General features: G+C 42.3%; 1 protein-coding gene across 4 annotated transcripts in view; it reads right to left on the reverse strand.

Moving 5' to 3' along the window:
• The window catches only part of BMPR1B (bone morphogenetic protein receptor type 1B), a 664,739-nt gene extending 647,493 nt beyond the window's left edge, over positions 1-17,246 (reverse strand). For all 4 annotated transcript variants that reach the window (XM_068232346.1, XM_068232391.1, XM_068232364.1 and 1 more), the window contains exon 1: positions 17,010-17,246. The gene's annotated coding sequence lies outside the window, so the exon portion shown is untranslated. The remainder of the gene's footprint in view (positions 1-17,009) is intronic.
• Positions 17,247-20,910: the final 3,664 nt, after the last annotated feature.

Here is a 20,910-nt window from a genome sequence, read left to right on the forward strand (position 1 = left end):
CAAACGCCACGCCACCGAGACAATGCCAGAAGCCTGGCGGACGTCTGTGTGATCCAGCCCTAAAGCAGATTTTTCATCATACTGTCATGCCTGCTGTTTGAAATTAAAAATTCAGATCTTAAACTGGGAAAAAAAACTGTTCTATGTTAATCATGTTCTACAGTATTTACCATTAGTACTGCACATACAATTATCGCATACATTAATTTTCAGTTTAGGTTTGCTTCAATCAGAACTTCTACTCAATCAATGCTAATTAAACTTATGACACTTCCGAGTTGGCAGCACTAACTGCCCTATAGATGTGGCCCTATAGATGTGGCCCTATAGATGTGGATCATAACAGGTTTTCAGAAGTGCGGAGTGTGAGCAGAGCAAAGCAGAACCTTTCCAGGCTCCTGCGATGAAATCACTGTCCTTCCTCTTCAGCATCCCAGTCTCACAGCACCAGTGGCATCAATATTCATGTGACCCACTAGCACCTGATGTGAGAAACAGATGGACCCACAGAGACCGGTACTTTGGGAGAAGAAGGATGGTGATCTCACCACGCTCTGCATAAGACAAATCTCTGACTACCTAATTCTTGGGGGTACCTTTGGCTACCTATACAGAGAGCTTTTCAAATTGAGACCAAACAGGTACACACTGATGTATAAAATTAGTAAGGAGACATAATATGTGACCCCTCCTCCCAAACAAACATTAGATTACGAGGAAATACAGTCTATGGGAGTATGGGGGGAATGGTAGGTATTAATAGTCAAAAGAAAGGTTGCATGCCACCATAAACATAAAACCTTCAATTTTTGTTTAAACAAGTTAAAACAACTATAAAAAACATGATAAATATAGTATGATGAACCCAGAACTTAGCTATTGCAAACAACAAATATGACATACATTTAATGTCCCTACCCACAACCATAAGTGGGATAATCGATTGTCTAAATGATTGAGAGCAAGAAACTCTGTTAATCACTAGAATGTAAGTAAATATATATCACTGGTATATCTCAAGGCCAGGCATATACAGGGGGGATACCACTGGCTGACTACACTGAGGTTCACACCTTTGGCTACCTATATGGGGGGGGGGGGGGGGGGATACCACTGACTACCTATACTGGGGGAGGGGGGTATTAGAGAAGACACCTTTGACTTTGACTACTGACTACCTATACTGGGAGAAACCTCTGGTTATCTATAGTGAGGGCACTATCACAGACTACTGATACTGGAGGCATCTCTACCTAATACTATTTGGGGAAAACATATGGCTGCTCTGCTTTTAAAGGGAATCTTAACTGAGAGGGATATGGATGTTTCCTTTTAAACAATACCAGTTGCCTGGCAGCCCAGCTGATCTCTTTAGCTGCAGTAGTGGCTGAATCCACACCTGAAACAAGCATGCAGCTAATCCAGTCTGAATTCAGTCAGAGCACCTGATCTGCATGCTTGTTGAGGGGCTGAGACTAAAAGTATTAGAGACACAGGATCAGTAGGAGAATCAGGCAACCGGTATTATTGTAAAAGGAAAAATCCATATCCTTCTCAGTTTAGGTTCCTTTTAAATTCCCTTTCACCTCATCCTCTTGCCATTCAAGTTGGGTGGGTTGGTTTTATTTGAGGGTCATGCTTTTTCACTTAATTAAGGGAAAAGTGAAGGAAATGGCTTGTCCATAATTACATACAGTTATTAGGAAACCCCATTTCTAAAGAGAAAGATTATAATAAAACAATAGAAATACTTTGTACAATCAGTATCCCTTGAAAGTTTGATAGGGTGTTGCAAAGATCCCAAAATATTCAGAGCGTATACATGTAAAAACGGTGCTGGGAAATTATGGCACAGGGTGAAGCCGAAAAAGACTCACCCTGCTCCTGCAAAAGTCCCGGTGGCGTTAATTACTATTCCCCCTCCATGTCGCCATGGATAGTACGAAAGACGTAATTCAGCCACCAGCTGTTGCTGGCAGCTGAATTACTCTGTTTTTAAAGTAATTTGAGCTCCATCCTTTGACGGCACCCAAATTACTGTCTGAGCGCCACAATAGTGTGGCCAAATTTTCAGCTGTGGTTTGCGATGTTACAGAGCACCTCTGGGCACCAAAAAAGCAGATAAAAAGCAGTTCAGTGTGCTATGGTGAGCAGTGCATGTGTCCATAACATATAGTGGTATAACATAGAAATACATGAAGCTAAGTTGAATGCAGTAGCAGGGCTGTGGATTTGGTACAAAAATCATCCGACTCCAACTCTGACTCCTCAGTTTATAAAACCATCGACTCTGACTCCAACTCCGACTCCAGGCACCCAAAATTGCCCTGAATTTGACTCCTCGACTCCGACTCCATGCCAGTGCACACCAAAAACCTCTAGCAGATCTGCAAAACGCTACAGGTTTTTGAAGCAGATTTCAGAGCGATTCTAGGCATGTTTTCTAAACATGCCTAGCGTTTTTTTTGGAGCGTTTTTGTGTAGCACATTTCAAATATTGTTACAGTAAAGCTGTTACTGAACAGATTCTGTAACAAAAACACCTGGAAAACCGCTCTGATCTAGCGTTTTTCAGAGCGGTTTTCCACTTTCCTATACTTTAACATTAAGGCAGAAATGCCATCTAAAAAATGCTGCAACCCCGAGTTTGCGTGTATGGAAAAAACACCCCACTCTGGTGTGCACCAGCCCATTCACTTTCATTAGCCAAGCGGTTTTCCCCCTGCTAGCGTTTTAAAAAACACTCCAGAACCGCTCTGGTGTGCACCAGCCCTCTGACTCCGCAGCCCTGTGCAGTAGGCACGGTAGTTTTGTGCCACATGCCCTTTACTGAAAAAATGTAAGCACAACAGACAAGTTATTAAATATGCAATTACAAAAGAAATATCACTGTTAAGTTAATCGGGAAGATCTATTCTAAATGATTTTTTGTTTTTAAATTGCTGAAAAGTTATTTTATAGATATGTAAGAAACAGATAGGAATAATTTAGGAGATAAGTTTTGTGAGTCAATTGTAAGTTAAGGCACACACTGTTAAATATTTATTATAGTAAAATAATAATAATGATGCTATATTCAATTCTGTATTTAATGTATTGCTACTGACAGGTGAATTGCAATGAGATGAATTGCAAATGAAATATATCAATTACATGCAGAAAATACCAACAATAGGTACATTGAAAACACATGCTCATAATACCGTGAACAGGCAGATGCCAATGACATACAGATAATGTCATGGCAGGCGGATATTTTGTAACAAGTAAATATCAGAGACATGGCAATAGTACCAACAACAAGTAGATATTATAAAAGGTAGTCAGAAATCAGTCATGGTCCTCTTCCTCTAGAAAAACACAATCGCATGCAAAATGGCATTGTGAAGTGATCGCACTACCTTCTATCCACTACCGCAATTATCAGATCAAAACGTGTGTAGCGAAAAAGGGCCCTGACATGCTGATAATCCAAACTGCAGGCAGATATTACCAAAGACAATCAAATATTGACAACAAAAAACATAGACATGCAGATATTAGCAATGACAGGAAGACTTCAACAACACACAGTTATGTACACATTTCAACACAAAACAAATTCCACACACAGGAAAATGCTGCAATTGCATTTATTTAGATTTCCCAGTGGCAACCAGATTCTAGTTACAGGCGGGTAAGTGACAGACAGATAGCTGGCAGACAGATAAGCGGCATGCATAAGGTGTTACGTAGTGTTAACTAGAGAATTGCTAGCTAGATAGCTGACAGATACGTGCTTGACAGAGAAGTAGAAGGTAAATAAATGACAGGCAGGGAAGTGAAAGATACATAAGAGGTTGGCAGAGAACAGAGAATGAATAGATGGCTGACAGACGGGTGGAGAGTATATACGTACCAGGCAGGGAAGCAGAGCCTGGCTAAATGGCTGAATAAGGAGTAGGGGTAGATAAGAGGCTGGAAGAAGAGTAGAGGGTAGATACATGGCTAGCAGCAGACTTCTAATACATTAAATGCCTCCTTGATGACTGAGGGTCTTTTGGCCATAATATAGTAACCAGCAGACCAAAGCAAGGCAAATCAGAAGATTACCTCGCCAACCTGCATTCCCACACTGACCCTCAGGCCTCTAAATAATCAGCAACCACATCTGTCCCTGTACACTGTGTCCTCTGCTCCCTGCAGTGTCATCAGTAAGTGGCTACCAGTGCAAGGGAGAAGGGGCCACAGCGTACAAAGTCAGCTCCTGACCCAGTGCTCCCGATCGGCATTCCAGCTGAGCTCCTTCAGCTTAATGTAGTGGGAGAGAAGGGATGAAGGGCATGTCTCAGGCTTAGATGGCCTGTGCCTAGAAATGCCCCTACATAGGAAGCAGGGGAGGGTATGTAGTTGGACTTTCCTGAATAGCAATGTAAATATGAATAGTAGAGTCCTGGTTTACAGTACATGTCTGCCAGTACTGACAGGGTGATAAGGCTGCCTTGCATGCAGCCTAACAACCTGTATATTTGAGCCTGACTTCAGGATTACTTTGCTGGGAAAAAAAAAAAGAGTATTTCATATGACTGATTTTGCAGCACACGGTTTTCTTATGTAATGAAAAGAGGATATGTTAAGCACATTTGCTGAGAATAATGTAAAACTCAAAAAAAGTGATGTAATGTACAAAATGAGCAATTGTTCAATGTTCTTTTTAAAGCATTGTGGAAAAAGTGTCAGAGCTAAATAAACATGTAAAATAAATAGTCTGTGACTGAACATAAACTAAATCCTTCCTTTTCCCACTTCCATTGTGAAACTATTTTACCACTAACAACAGTGATAATACATTTCATTTTGGAGGCAAGGAAAACACAATTGTGGTGTTTAGCCCTACAAAAATAACTTTAATGTATGATCCCAACTATTTGAAATATTTTAGTTTTAATTTTTAACCACTTTTCTCCTTTTCTACAAAAACAAAAAAGGATTGAGAAGTCAGCTTTGGGCAGGTCTGAAGAAGTGATGGCAGCCTTAAAGGGAACCTAAAGCAGCGGGATACAGAGGTAGCCATATTTATTTACTTTTAACCGCTTGAGGAACACAGGTTTATACCACCCTAGTGACCAGGCCATTTTTTACAATTGCTTGGTCATACAACATAGCACCCAAATGATTTTTACCCCTTTTTCTTCTCACCAACAGAGCTTTCTTTTGGTGCTAAGTGATTGCTGCTGAAATTTTTTTTATTATTAATTAAAAAAGCCCTACATTTTTACATTTTTTTATTTGCAGCAGCATGGGGGTTGAGCCATCATTTGGCTCACCTTGTGCCCAACTGACTAAATGGGCAAAACACACGTATGCTTAACTTCCTCCCAACTGCCTAATGCCAATCAGCGGCAGGAAGGTGCTGCCCCTAAGACCACCTAACACTGATCGGTGGGGAGGGATGAAAATTAAAAAAAAAAAAAAGGAAATTTAGAAAAAAAAAAAAAAGAAAATTAATAAAAAAAAATGCAAGCAGCAATCAGATGCCACCAACAGAAAGCTCTGCTGGTGGCAAGAAAAGGAGGTAAGATTCATTTGGGTGGTTATGGACGTTGTATAGCCGTGCAGCACACTGTTAAGGCTGCAGTAAAAAAAATTGCCTGGTCACTGGGAGGGGGGGGGGGGGGGATGTGTAAGCCTGTGGTCCTCAAGTGGTTACTATAGATCCACCATGTATATATGGGTAGATTAAATCACTATCTGACCATATTAACATGGTCCATATACTGTATATGGTGCATATATAGGATTGGGAGACTTAGGTATGAAAATATTGGGGAGGAATAGCGTGGAAGTGGACATGGAACACCTGACCAATAAACCTCTGAGACATCCAAAGGCTCCCCATTTCTGAGGCAAGTAAAATCTATAAATAATCTATAAATTTATAACCTGAAAATATATAATGTGTGGCTACCATTATATAAGGCTGCTTTGTCTGTATTCAGAGGGCATGTTGACTTGATAAAGAGAAGAGCTCCTCTCGAAACATCATCGATACTTGCCCTATTTGCTGTATCCCGATGCCCTAATAAAAGAGCTTGAATTACTGAAGACGTTGCCAGGTCCATGCTCTTAGTACTAAAAGAGGTTGTTTGTGTGGTCACCATCACGTTGGTTATCACATATCTAGACTTGGAAGCTAGGACTAGGTTTAGCATTCAGCTAAACAGGAGAATTTTAACAACAATAGAGTGGTTTTAGTCATGTGCCTTGTAGCAAGGGTTAGGTTTAGAAAAAACAGCATGGCAGAAGCACATTCTCTGCCCATGACCCTACTTTACTTTGCAGTGTTCACAACCAAAAAACGTAGCCGCTAACCAGGAAGTGATGTATGTATATGTATATATATATATATATATATATATATATATATATATATATATATATATATATATACACATCACTTCCTGTTTAGCGGCCAAGTTTTTTGTTTGTGAACACTGCAAAGTAGAGTATATATCAAATATATCATGTTACAGTATACTACAAGTTTTTATTATATAGTGAATTTTCTGCACTCCAGTCAGGGATTCTCATAGTTTCTCAGCATGAGAAGCTCCCTCCTCCCTCAGACAAGCTGAAATTGAGAGCAGAGGCATGTCTGTGAAGGATAAACAAAGCACACACACAGAGCCTGCAGGGGGCGTGGAGGGGACATGCATAACTTTTCCCTATCACAGTAGAGGCAGTGCATTCCTCTCTGGGTCGACAAAGCTTGACAAAGAAAAGAAGATTAAATATATTACAGAGACAGTGCAACCAGAAAAGGCTGCAGTAATCCAGACCACATTAGAACAGGTATAGGAACGTATAGGATAGAAGAAATGAGGCTGAAAATGTTGTTACAGAGTCTCTTTAAATATGCAAAGGAAAAATGGTTTTTTAACTGTCACTTTTCAACGTTTAAAAACCATTGCCTTTTTAAGATTGATTTTCAGAAAAACTTCAAGGTCTTTTTGAGGGATCGGTTGAAAAGGGCGCCCGAGCTGCCTGTATGAAAAGGGCGCCGCCATAGACATCAATGTTATTTCTGGAAATATGGGCTACAAGGTGTAGAAAAGGGCGCCCAAGTTTTGATATAGGCTACAAGTGGGCTCCCCTTTGTAGCCCATATTTTTTCGGCTACAAGGTTTTCGGCTACAAGCGGGCTCCCCTTTGTAGCCCATATTTTTTTCGGCTACAGTAAGGTGCCCCTCTGTAGCCCATATTATTGACTTTTTTTTGTAGCCAAAGTTTTTATATGGGCTACAAGCACTGTAAGCCGAATTATTTCATTCCCCCACTATCCATGGCGGCCTGGAGGGGGAATAGTAATTAACACATCCCGGAGTTTTTTTCTAGCTGAAGTTTGTATATGGGCTACAAGCGCTGGAAGCCGAATTATTTCATTCCCCCCCTATCCATGGCGGCCTGGAGGGGGAATAGTAATTAACACATCCCGGAGTTTTTTTCTAGCCGAAGTTTGTATATGGGCTACAAGCGCTGGAAGCCAAATTATTTCATTCCCCCACTATCCATGGCGGCCTGGAGGGGGAATAGTAATTAACACATCCCGGAGTTTTTTTCTAGCCGAAGTTTGTATATGGGCTACAAGCGCTGGAAGCCGAATTATTTCATTCCCCCACTATCCATGGCGCCCTGGAGGGGGAATAGTAATTAACACATCCCGGAGTTTTTTGTAGCCGAAGTTTTTATATGGGCTACACCAGGCGCCTTGTTTTTTTTGTAGCCGAAGTTTTTATATGGGCTACACCAAGCGTCTTTTTTGTAGCCGAAGTTTATATGGGCTACACCAGGCGCCTTTTTTTGTAGCCGAAGTTGGTATATATATGGGCTCCATCAGGCGCCCTTTTTTACCGGCGCCCTTTTCATGTAGACCCCTTTTTGAAAAAAAAATATGGCAGCTTCCATATACCTCTCACTTCAGTTGTCCTTTAACATACGTAGCACATGCTATTAGTGACAATAGCATGTATGAGGGCTTTGCTATTAACTGCTAAAATTAGCAAGAAATTACACGAAAATTATGAATGGATTACACAAAATCATTTGATCTTTTTCTGTAACGCCCTTTTTCTGTTGTGTAGATTTTTACCTTCCTACTTTCTGTTGACACCTCTGTATTGTTGCACTAATAAAGGTTGACATGATTATCAGATGTCTGGAATGGTTCTGCTTTTTGCTTGATCATATCGGGGAATCTCCGCTGTCCATGAGGTGTCATAAAGAGCATCAGGAAGGAAGTTACAAAATTGAGAACTGATGTCAGAATACCGGTGCCATGTATTTATAAAAAGCATAGCCACCCGTGTCACACAGCAGCAGAAGCGTGTGTTCAGATCCTTTGGGTGTGTTCACACTATGGGCTTTATCCAAATAACTTTTCTCTTGTCTTTTCTCCAAAGAGATTTTTCACCTTTTCTAAAAAAAATAAAAATAACTTTTCCTCACCTATCAATTGAAAGAATACTCAAAACTAGGGAAACAAGTGATATTAAACTCATTTTGAGTAATTTCTTGCTTGGTGAGAGCTTTATTATTTAATATTTAGGTATTTTATTGATACGGTTTGGAAATATCTGCTTGGAGAAAACTCATGAGAACAGTTAAAAGGATATGGGCCTATTTATGTTCCTGCATGCTGCGTTACTGGTGCTTTAAAAATCAATAATAATAATACAATTGTATGGTCACATTTCTGCTTTGTAATGGATCCCATTATCCAAATGCACCTTCTATAGTGTATTTCTGCATTAAATGAAAGATATCATACCTGTTACGTAGCAATTCTATAGGCTATGAAAAAATGTGCATGTTAAAATGTGCAGAGTATGCATTGCATTATGCCCATGTTGTAGTGTGTGTTATGCAGCGCACACAGGCCCATGTGCAATTCACTTTTTCACCTGAGTCTTCTCCTTGGTGATCTGTTCACACCTTACCAATAAATGTCCCTTTAAATCCCCAGAAAGAAAGAAAATACTCAAAATAATTTTGATAGTACTTTCTCGCCCACTTTTTTGGTACTTTTTTCCCGTGCAAAGTATTGAAAAATTATTTTAAAGAAAATATTAAAAATTATCTCCTAGGAGAAAACTCAAGAGAAAAAGTGAATTGCATATTGACCATAGGGAGATTTAACTTCCCGTCCTGATGGGACCTAAAATGCATGGAAGTTCTTCAAAATGAGCCCACATACAGTGGCTTGGAAAAGTATTCGGACCCCTTGAAATTTTCAACATTTTGTCACATTACTGCCACAAACATGAATCAATTTTATTAGAATTCCCAGTGAAAGACCAATACAAAGTGGTGTACACGTGAGTAGTGGAACGAAAATCATACATGATTCCAAACATTTTTTTACAAATAAATAACTGCAAAGTGGGGGGGTGCGTAATTATTTAGCCCCCTTTGGTCTGAGTGCAGTCAGTTGCCAGTAGACATTGCCTGATGAGTGCTAATGACTAAATAGAGTGCACATGTGTGTAATCTAATGTCAGTACAAATACAGCTGCTCTGTGACGGCCTCAGAGGTTGTCTAAGAGAATATTGGGCGCAACAACACCATGAAGTCCAAAGAACACACCAGACAGGTCAGGGATAAAGTTATTGAGAAATTTAAAGCATACTTAGGCTACAAAAAGATTTCCTAAGCCTTGAACATCACACGGAGCACAGTTCAAGCGATCATTCAGAAATGGAAGGAGTATGGCACAACTCTAAACCTACCAAGACAAGGCCGCCCACCTAAACTCACAGGCCGAACAAGGAGAGCGCTGATCAGAAATGCAGTCAAGAGGCTCATGGTGACTCTGGATGAGCGGCAGAGATCTACAATTCAGGTAGGGAAATTTGTTTATAGGACACCTATTCGTTGTGCACTGCACAAAGCTGGCCTTTATGGAAAAGTGGCAAGAAGAAAGCCATTGTTAACAGACAAGCATAAGAAGTCCCGTTTGCAGTTTGCCACAAGCCATGTGGGGAAACAGCAAACATGTGGAAGAAGGTGCTCTGGTCAGATGAGACCAAAACGGAGCTTTTTGGCCGAAATGCAAAACACTATGTGTGGTGGAATACTAACACTGCACATCACTCTGAACACACCATCCCCATTGTCAAATATGGTGGGGGCAGCATCATGCTCTGGGGGTGCTTCTCTTCAGCAGGGACAGGGAGGCTGGTCAGAGTTGATGGGAAGATGGATGGAGCCAAATACAGGGCAATCTTGGAAGAAAACCTCTTGGAGTCTGCAAAAGACTTGAGACTGGGGCGGAGGTTCACCATCCAGCAGAACAACGACCCTAAACATGAAGCCAGGGCAACAATGGAATGGATTAAAACAAAACATATTCATGTGTTAGAATATCCCAGTCAAAGCCCAGATCTAAATCCAATCGAGAATCTGTGGCAAGATCTGAAAACTGCTGTTCACAAACGCTGTCCATCTAATCTGACTGAGCTGGAGCTGTTTTGCAAAGAAGAATGGGCAAGGATTTAAGTCTCTAGATGTGCAAAGCTGGTAGAGACATACCCTAAAAGACTGGCAGCTGTAATTGCAGCAAAAGGTGGTTCTACAAAGTGTTAACTCAGGGGGCTGAATAATTACGCACACCCCGCTTTACAGTTATTTATTTGTAAAAAATGTTTGGAATCATGTATGATTTTCGTTCCACTTTGCACGTGTACTTCACTTTGTATTGGTTTTTCACATGGAATTCCAATAAAATTGATTCATGTTTGTGGCAGTAATGTGACAAAATGTTGAAAACTTTAAGGGGGACGAATACTTTTGCAAGCCACTGTAGCAATAAAATTAACCCTTTGGCTAAGTTCACATGGCATACATTGCGATAGGCAGGGCTGTGGAGTTAATATACAGTATAAATCCATCGACTCCGACTCCAAATTGGAGTTTCTGGTACTCCCGGCACGAAAACCTCGACTCTGACTCCTCTGTAAGGAATGAGTGAGAGGTAAATTACTGTATTTTTGGGACTATAACATGCACCTAGGTGTGGAGGACAAAAATCAGGGTAAAAAAAAAAAAAAGTATACCAAACCTAGTGCATCCATGGTGCAGGGGTGTCTTGTGGAGCCCCCCCCCCCCCCCCACTCATGCTAGTACAGTTAAGTTGTCCTGTTCCATAAGTAAATTGCTAATAAGTACAAGAGTAGCTACTGTCAATATGATCCATCGGAGAACATTAATCAAACAAGGCTGCAACAAAACCATCTGCTTTACTAGTGCATATAAAGCATGCATGTTCTCTTTCATTTCTCTCACAATGGATGGCAAGTTAAATTCAATTCACCACAGAAACTGTCAAATCTGTACGAAGTGCCTAACGAAGGTTCTTATTTTAACCCCACTATTCCCCTTTACGTATCAGCCGACACAGTACATCTGTTTTGAACTTATTGCAATGTGTTACCTGAACAATGAGGCAACCAGCAGTGCCTAATTGGTGGGTTCCCGATGTCAAGAACAGGTGCTGCATCTTTAGGCTGTTGTTTCCCGCCCACTGCTCAAAGTCCCATGACGCACCCAGCACTGCCCACAGCGGATTGCTGAGTAGATCCTGCAGTGTCCCGGATGGCGTCCTTCCAGGATACCGCAGCCCACGTCTACAGTGCCCGCTTGGAGTACGCCATGAGAGAGAGGCCACCATGCTCCATGTGGTCCTCTCATTGCTGATGTTCATGACCCCGGCCTAGCCCCTGCCAGGTCTCGGAGTGAGAGAGCGTCAGGACTGAGGAGGGAGTGTATCCAGAGCAGATCCTGCTGTGTCCAGTGCCTTCTGCCAGCATTCCGCAGTCCTGTGAGTCCCTGGCAGAGAGGCCACCGTGCTGCTTCTGGCCCTCTCACTGACGATGAACATGCGCCGCCAGGTCACAGAGGGTGCACTAGGATGGAGGGTGGAGCATGTCCAGAGCAGATCCTGCTGTGTCGGGTGCCTTCCGCCAGCATCCCACGGTCCTCGGAGTCCCTGGCAGAGAGGCCACCATGCTGCTTTCGGCCCTCTCACTGCCGACATGCGTAACCCCGCCCCCAGGTCACGTAGCGAGAGAGTGCTGTCCTGTAGTGTTGTCCGGATCATGAACGATTCGGATCTTTGATCCGAATCTCTTTTGTGAGTCGAATCATCCAAATCATGAAAATGAGTGATTCGGATCGCAAAAGGGGCGGGGCCATGAGCGACACGCCCCCTCTCAGCGGGCAGCGGGGTCCTGGAAGCAGAGCACAGATGGATTGCTCAGTTGGAGGGGAGCCAGGGACAGGTAGATGAGAGAGGGGACATCGATGCCACTGCCAGATATGTGTAGAGCACACATACTGGCGATAACGTGCTGCTCATTACAGGCTGTCTGTTCGTAGTTGTGCACAGTGAACACATTGGAAGCTTTTGATTCAGCTCAGCACAGCTCAGTAACTTTGCAGGCACTGTGATTGCAGGGCAATATGATCCTCCTGCACTGCCCTAAACAGCTGCACTTATCTTCTGGGAATGCTTTGGGGAATGCTTTCTTTCACTGTGCTACTTTACATTCAAAGTGTACAGATGAACATATAGGTGAAATATATGTAAAGCATATGATTGCAGCATGTGGGTATTGTGTGCAAACAAACATTTCTGCTCTCTGCTCGTCCCTCCTCCCTTCTCTGTCCACTCCCTGCCCTCTGTCCATCTTCTCCCCTTCTCTGTGTTTCCACCCCGCTCCCCTTCTCCTGTCCTGCTAGTCATTTCACCCCCGAATGCTTCCGTAGTAAAATGATCCGAGATTCGGATCAAAGATCCGGATCTTTTCAATGATCCGATTTGAATCATCCGGATCATTGAAAAGATCCGAACTTCCCATCTTTACTGTCCTGTGCATCACGCATATCGTATATTGAGACAGAGGAGGGGAATTTGAGCGTGCGATCAACAGCTAGGTAAGCCTGGCCACTCTGCAACCTGCTCTGCATAGTGCGAATCTGTATATTGACTTTTTCCCCTCAATTTTGGGGGAGAAAAAGTGCTTCTTATAGTCCCAAAAATACGGTAGTTCATGGAGAATTATGCAATTTGTACGCAAGTGGCACTGTTTGATTGGTCTAATTTCAATCTGCATACATTTGCATAAACAATTGCATAATACTGCATAAACTCTGACTAATTTGCATCTCATTGGTCATTCCTGCTCCTCTGTATTTAAAGCAGATCCAAACTCTAAAGGTGCGTACACATGCGACTATAGTCGTTTGAAACGATCGTTCCCCGATCATTTCAAACGACGATCGTTTAAAAAAAAGCAGCCACTGACCATTAAGTCTAACGATGGACGAGCTAGATCGTTGAAAACGAACAATCTAGCTTGGCGGATTTTTTCCAACGACGATCGTTTGCAAAAGTAGTACATCGTTGGAAAATGGTCGTTCGTACTAGGCTTGACATGCGCATTTTGCTATTTCTCCATGGAACTTTTCATTTCTATATAGTTTCTTTCTTAGTTGCTTTACGTGATGTAACGTTCGTTCTAACGATCAGATCAGTACACACCTTTAAAAGCTAACTTTACTTACGTCGTTCTTTCATCAATTAAAAGTTTGTTCGTCATTCACAACGAACAATCGTTTTCGTATGTGTGTACGTAGCTTTAGTCCTTATTCCACATATAATTGCTGAAAAAATGCACCGCTCTTTGTTCTTTGGATGTTCTTCCAGATCAAAGTGTCTAACAAGTTCTTATCCGCATCTGTACTGTTCTCCCTGGGCTCTATTAGCCGGGTGCTCCACCCGCCTAATTTTGATGAGCACCCGGCTGTCATCGGCTCGCCTTGTCATGCTCCTTAAATGCTGTAAGCAGAGTTGCCTTGGCCCCGCATTCCCCCCTCACATCCCAACCGGCTACATTTTCATGCCATCCGGCTGGGAAAAAATTCTGAATGAACACTGATCTGTGAACAGACTGCAAGAGTTCTGCAGAGGCAGCTCTACCCATACAGTAAATACAGAAGCTTAACCTTTTCAGTGCTCCCTGCAAAGTGAAACCAAATTGTAAACTTTTTTTTTAGGATTTTAATACATTGTTATGAAGATTTTTTTTTTCATGAAGGTCATCATGCTGTGGCTAATCTTTTAAAGCAGAGAAAACTCTTGAGTTTACTTCCACTTTAAAGGATGCCTAAAATAAGAGGGATATGGAAGGCACATTTATATCTTTTTCAAGCAATGTAGACCACCTTGCTGTTCTGCTTCTGCTGATTATCTCTAATACTTTTAGCCATAGACCCCGAACAAGCATGCTCAGTTGCTCTGACTCAAGTCTGATTGCACGTAACAATACATGTTGTCTGAAGGAAGGCAACATGCACGTCATTAACCACAAAAGAACTACTGGCTAACAAGCTGACGCTCTACTGTTTTGGCCAGTTTAAAGTGTACCCAAGCCAAAGCTACAAAATCCCATACAGTATTTACCTAAATAGAAGGAAGCCTCTGAATCCTAAAGAGGCTTCCCACAGCGTCCTCCGGTCCCCTGCTGCTACTCGCGGACCCTCAAAAGATTACCAGCAAGGGCTTGTCAGTAATCTAATTGGGGCTGCACATTTTATCAAGCATGAGCGCAGGTGTACTGCTTCTGCACAAGTACGGCAATGCCTGTGCAGTAAGCCGGACCCGCTCGTGCATGTGCGGTAGCATGGAGCATGCACAGCACAACCACACTCATGCCAGAAGAGGAGCCTGGACCTTCCAGCTGACCTTCCACAGCACAACCGGACTCGTGCCAGAAGAGGAGCCTGGACCTTCTAGCTGATAGGGGACCAAAGGACGCTGTGGGAAGCCTCATTAGGATCCAGAGGCTTCCCTCCTTGCCTTAGGTTAGTATGTATTTCTAAACACAAGCTTCAACTTCACTTGTGCATTGGTCAACAACACAGGGGACCATGACTCCTGTGTTTGTGGCCACTGCGTTACCAATACCATTCGATCACACTTAACGGGATTGCGCAGCACTACGAACTGAAATGCATGCAGCAGTGCGTCTTCGGGATGCACGACTGCATAGCGCTTCAGTGTGAACATCAGACAGCGCCTTGAGGGATTTTTCTGATGTCTATGCGGATATCAAAATGTGCTGCATTTCTGAAACAGTTGAACTTCACACTAATAACACAATTATGCACTTGGCTTTATTCTTACAGCAGAGAACTTCATTATGACTATTTTTTTGTGAGATAGAATATTTGAATTTGCTGTATTTTTTTTTTTTATTACAGTTTAAATTTATTTGGAGTCATACATGTTTTGTCAACTTCAGCTGCAGGGCCTAAAAATGTATCTGACTCCACAGCCCTGGTGATGGGCATGTATGGAATATAGTAACAGATTTAAAATTTAATATCTTTGGATAATGCATACAGCGCAATGCACAGTACCACCGCATTCGTTGATAACTTAGGGGTGCATGTGCCATGCCTAGCACGCAGCTCAGCTTACGTTCTTACGATGAAATCCGACACACTGCAGTGACACGCAAGTGTGAATGTGCCCATTGTCCGATCACTGCAGTGTGTTGCTTTGCGAATATGACTTATACTATGATGCAACCCAAGGTGCATAGTGTGAAAGCGCACTGTCACGTTCTGCCTAAAGCTAAATGATAAGGTTTTGGGTTGATTACTTACTAAAGACAGAAAACCCAGTTCTTTCTTTTTCTTTCTTCTTCTTTTAAATCAAGAAAACTTCATATAAATGTGAAGTAAATTGCACCTACAGTGATGTTTCTAATCCATAACAACTTTTCAATAACATTAGTTTCCATTTCTATTTTATCACTATGTTTTGTGGTTAGTACTAATACTTCAGCAACAATATTACTTTGGGGAGGGGGGTTATCTACCATATATAATTATGACCAGTGGCGTAGCAATAGGGGATGCAGAGGTTGCGAATGCACCAGGGCCCCTGGACCAGAAGAAACCACTAGGAACTCTTCTTATTAGCTTTTCAATGGTGCTATGCTGATATTGATCACCTCATCTTTAACAAACTATTTCCTTACTTTAAATACACCTCCCTGACACCTCCTTGATAAGTTTTGTGGCTCCATATTAATAGAGTGCTGGGGGCCCCCTGTGAAACCAACACTGGGGCCCTAGGCTTAGTTATGCCACTGATTAGGACGTATATTAGCAAACTACTTTTCGGTCACAGATCAGTTTAGAACACAAGCAAAACAAGGAAGACAATGATGAGGATAGGGCCTCTTTGCATGTTCTATAGTTACAAGCACAGACTCCTTAATCTGTAAGTAAAGTGTACTTTTGTAAACTATGTCTGCTTATAAGTACAACCTAAAAGGAAAGGAAAAAAAAAACTTTACGGATTACTTTGGCATCATGTATTACTGAAGGTACTCTATTGAGCTAAAACACCAATAAAACATATAATGGAACAGGATAGCACATCCTGTTGAGCACTGGAGAATGGAACCATATATATGTGCCAAACCAAGTGTCCAGGTGACCTGTGTTTTGGTCACAATGTTCTGGAATGACAGTCCTATTTACACAAATACAATTGACACTCTTTCCAATTGCACAGAGCCTGGGAACCAATCCTCATAAGCTAATATGGAAGCAGGCTTTCTATTGCCTGCAGTTTTTCAAAATGCAGCACCTATTTACACATAAGGTGATACAAACCATTTCACATTAGCAAAAAAAGCAAACCGCTTACCCACTGCTCTATGCAAGGCAACCATCGTGCGCACGAAGCAACCCCCTGAACATTACACAACACACAAGACATGTGAGAATAGACTTATAAAGGATCATGTTCTGTACATGGAGCAAGTTGTCTGAGCTCTGTTAGTGTGGACATAGGAAGCCCAGTAATGCAGCTGGGAAATTCCTGCTTGCGGAATGTATGGGCATCACGTTAGAGCTGCTGAGCTCGTCTGGCTTGTGCTCGCTTGTCTGCGCTTACCTGGCACGGCTGAAAGTTACCAGCTCCTCTTCCCGCACGCAGCCAACAGACAGTGCGAGCTGCTAACTTGTGCCTGACTGTTCTCCTCGCTGGACGCTGCGTCTCGGCGACCGTCTCTCCTCCACTCTTCCCGTCTCCTCTTCGTAGCTCTCCTGGCTGTCCCTCTGCAGCTCCCACTAGTGATTGAGCAGCTGCCTGCTAGCTGGTACTCCCAGCCCACACAGCCACTACCGTCTACCAGCACAGAGCGGCTCCCTGCACAAACCTCAGCCCTGAAACTTATTGCTGCTAGACGCTGAGGAGCAGAGGGAGGGGAGGGCTCCTAAATCCTACACAGATATCCTCTGCTGCTTAGCTGTGGCACCTACTAAACTTTGTCCGACACCTGCCTGATCAGCAGATATGGAATTCATAATGTGACCTTTTTAGTTCTTGAAGTAGCTACATATTAATTTGTCTGGACAACTGTTAAAGTGTCAGTACCAAATGTATTAAAAGGATAAACTTTCAGAACTTTCACAACTTTCCTTACATCTCATGAAATAAACAGGAAGTTTTGAATCAGAATGATATAATTTATCCGTTAACTTAAAATAATAGGAGTAAGCTTTCGGCTGTTCAGCCTTAATCAGACTCAGTCCTGTTTGTCTGCTGAAGGCTGCACAGACGAAAGCTTACTCGTATTCTTTTAAAGGGAATGGGAACCAACGTTAAAAAAATAAAAAAGCCAGATACTTACCTAAGGAGAGGGGAGGCTCTGGGTCCTATTGACCAATTTGGTCAAATGCTGCTGTCTCCGCCGCCGAAGGGAGTCTTTGGAAGTCTTCTAGAGCCTGAGTGCTCCCAGAGACGAGCCGCTCCATACTGCGCACGCCCGAGCGCTATCTCTGGTGCACTCACGCGTGCGCAGTATGGAGCCGCCTGTCTTTGGGAGGACTCGGCTCTCAAAGACTTCCGAAATCCACTGCAGTGGGGAATTTGAACGGAGGAACTGCCGCCTAAACAAGAGCACGAGGAGAGGAAAGGTGCTACAGGACCCAGAGCCTTCCCTCTCCTTAGGTAAGTATCTGGTTTCTTTTTTTTTTAAACTAAGATCCCATTAGCTTTAAGTTAGCCAATAAATGGTATCAACTTGATTCAAAACTTCTTGCTTTTACTGATGGTTAACACAATACAATACTGCTACTACTATTAAATAAAAAAGGCATTGTAGCACATAAACACAATCTGAGAAATGTGGGTGTCCATGGCCAAAAGGAAACTTTTACAATAGTAAAACAATAAAAGTAACAGTAATGGCCGGAGCGACGGAGGGACAAAAAGCGTCTGAGATTGAATCGTGGATAGTAATCGGGGTAAGTTATCAGGTTAGTGTTAGGAGTAGGTAGGGGTAGGTTAGTGTTAGGCTTACATAGAAATAGGTTAGTGTATTTAGGGTAAGTTAGTGTTAGGTTACAGTTAGGAGTAGGTAAGGGGGGTTAGTGTTAGAGCCCTTTTACCCCATATTAGTTGCTCTCAGTTATAAATGAAAGGACAACTGATTTTCAATGTAATGTCCATGTTTTCCTATGGCTCAGTTCAAACTATACGCATTTTAACTGAAAGTTTTTTCACAATGCACTGCTATGGAAAGTTAAAACTCATCAATTTTTCAGCATATAGTGTAAAAGAGGCCTTAGGCTTAGATTTAGATTATTTCAGTATGTTAGTGTTAGGAGTAGAGGGAGGAGGGTTAGTGTGAGAAGAAGGTTATGTAAGGCAATAACAGAATATCAGTAAAATTACAGATATTCTATTTTCATAATAAGCCAGCTAATAATAAATTGGCAGCATTGCTGATGTTTTACTTGCGGCTTCACCCTGTGCCCGAAATTCCCTGGTGTCCTTCTTTGATAGAAGCCATAAATGAGGAATGCAGAGATTGCAACAACACCTGAATGCCTGGACCAGAGGCCCATTTAGGGCTGTAATAACCCCTTCATTGGTGCTCATGATTAAGGCTCCAATTCAGTAACAGTTTCTCTTGATTTTTCTCTCAGATTTTTTTTTCATTACATGTACAAGATACGTTTTCATCAATTAGCTTTTAAAATAAATTAATTAATAAATAAAGCAACAAACAAAACAAAAAACAAAGCATTAAAATATTGGTAAGAGTAGATTAATGATGCTTATTAAAGAGAATCTGTACTCTAAAATTCTTACAATAAAAAGCATACCATTCTATTCATTATGTTCTCCTGGGCCCCTCTGTGTAGGAATGCTCGCTGGATTCCATGGAAATCTAAATTCCGTGATTCCGGCCGGAATTGGGTCTAATTCCTCACTTCCTTTCCTCCCTCCTCCTCCCGGAGGGAGGAGGGTCTCATCTTCCAGGGAATTGTAGTATTTCAAATCCAGCTTACATACCATGGCTGGGAATTGAACCCAGGTCTCAGTGTGTGGTAGGTAACTCACTTAACCACTATACCACCACCAACACTGCATGCTGAAGCCAGCCTACCATGTATCATTATGATCAATCCAAGAGAAAAATTAGCTTGCTTAAGGATTTGTAGCATGTCAAAAGCCAACTCACATTGGCTGGGAATTGTACCCAGGCTGGGCTGGGAATTGAACCCATGTCTGAGTGTGTGGTAGTTAACTCACTTAACCAGTGTACCACCACCAACACTACATGCTGAAGCCAGCCTAGCATGTACCATTATGGTCAATCCAAGATAAATATTAGCTTGCTTAATGATTTGCAGCATGTCAAAAGCCAACTCACATTGGCTGGGAATAGAACCCAGGCTGGGCTGGGATTTGAACCCAGGTCTGAGTGTGTGGTAGGTAACTCACTTAACCACTGTACCACCACCAACACTACATGCTGAAGCCAGCCCAGCATGTACCATTATGATCAATCCAAGAGAAAAATTAGCTTGCTTAAGGATTTGTAGCACGTCAAAAGCCAACTCACATTGGCTGGTAATAGAACCCAGGTCTGAGTGTGTGGTAGGTAACTCACTTAACCACTATACGTCCACCAACACTACATGCTGAAGCCAGCCTAGCATTTACCATTGTGATATACCCAAGAGAAAAATTAGCTCTCTCTCTCTCTCTAGGACTTGATGCCATTAAACTGCATTTTCAGCTTAAAACCATCAATGGATACCGGCAGAATTTCACAGGCAATTTCAGAATTCCGCCAGATTGAAAAAGCAATTCCGTTCCAACCAAACAGAATGGAATGACCAATTTTCGCCTAAAAATTCCAGAAAATACAATTCCGCGGAAAGCGGTGACCATCTCTACGAGAGAGAGAGAGAGAGAGAGAGAGAGAGAGAGAGAGAGAGAGAGAGAGATGAATCCACCTGGCTATCTGGGGTTCTCTTTGGACAACTGTTGAACACACTAGGCAAGGCCATGCCTGGGTGGGCTTGAATCACCAACCTTGCAGTTAACAGTCAAACGCGCTAACCAATTGTGCCACACAGACTGTGTACCACAAAGACTGTGCATGCAGTTGCTGTTGAATGATTTTATGGGGATGTATGTGTGTCTTTTGGAGGTAGGTAGTAAGTCTGCTCCAAGAAGTTTCAGCATGTAGTGTTGGTGGTATAATGGTTAGGATAGCAGCCTACAGAGCGGTAGGCCTGGGTTCTATTCCCAGCTAATGTGAGTTGGCTTTTGACATGCTATAAATCCTTAAGCAAGCTAATTTTTCGCTTGAATTGATCATAATGGTACATGCTAGGCTGGCTTCAGCATGTAGTGTTGGTGGTGGTATAGTGGTTAAGTGAGTTACCTACCACACACTCAGACCTGGGTTCAATTCCCAGCCCAGCCTGGTTCTATTCCCAGCCAATGTGAGTTGGCTTTTGACATGCTACAAATCCTTAAGCAAGCTAATTTT

This window comes from Hyperolius riggenbachi, chromosome 1 (assembly GCF_040937935.1).
Source record: "Hyperolius riggenbachi isolate aHypRig1 chromosome 1, aHypRig1.pri, whole genome shotgun sequence".
In the NCBI taxonomy this organism is placed as follows: domain Eukaryota; kingdom Metazoa; phylum Chordata; class Amphibia; order Anura; family Hyperoliidae; genus Hyperolius; species Hyperolius riggenbachi.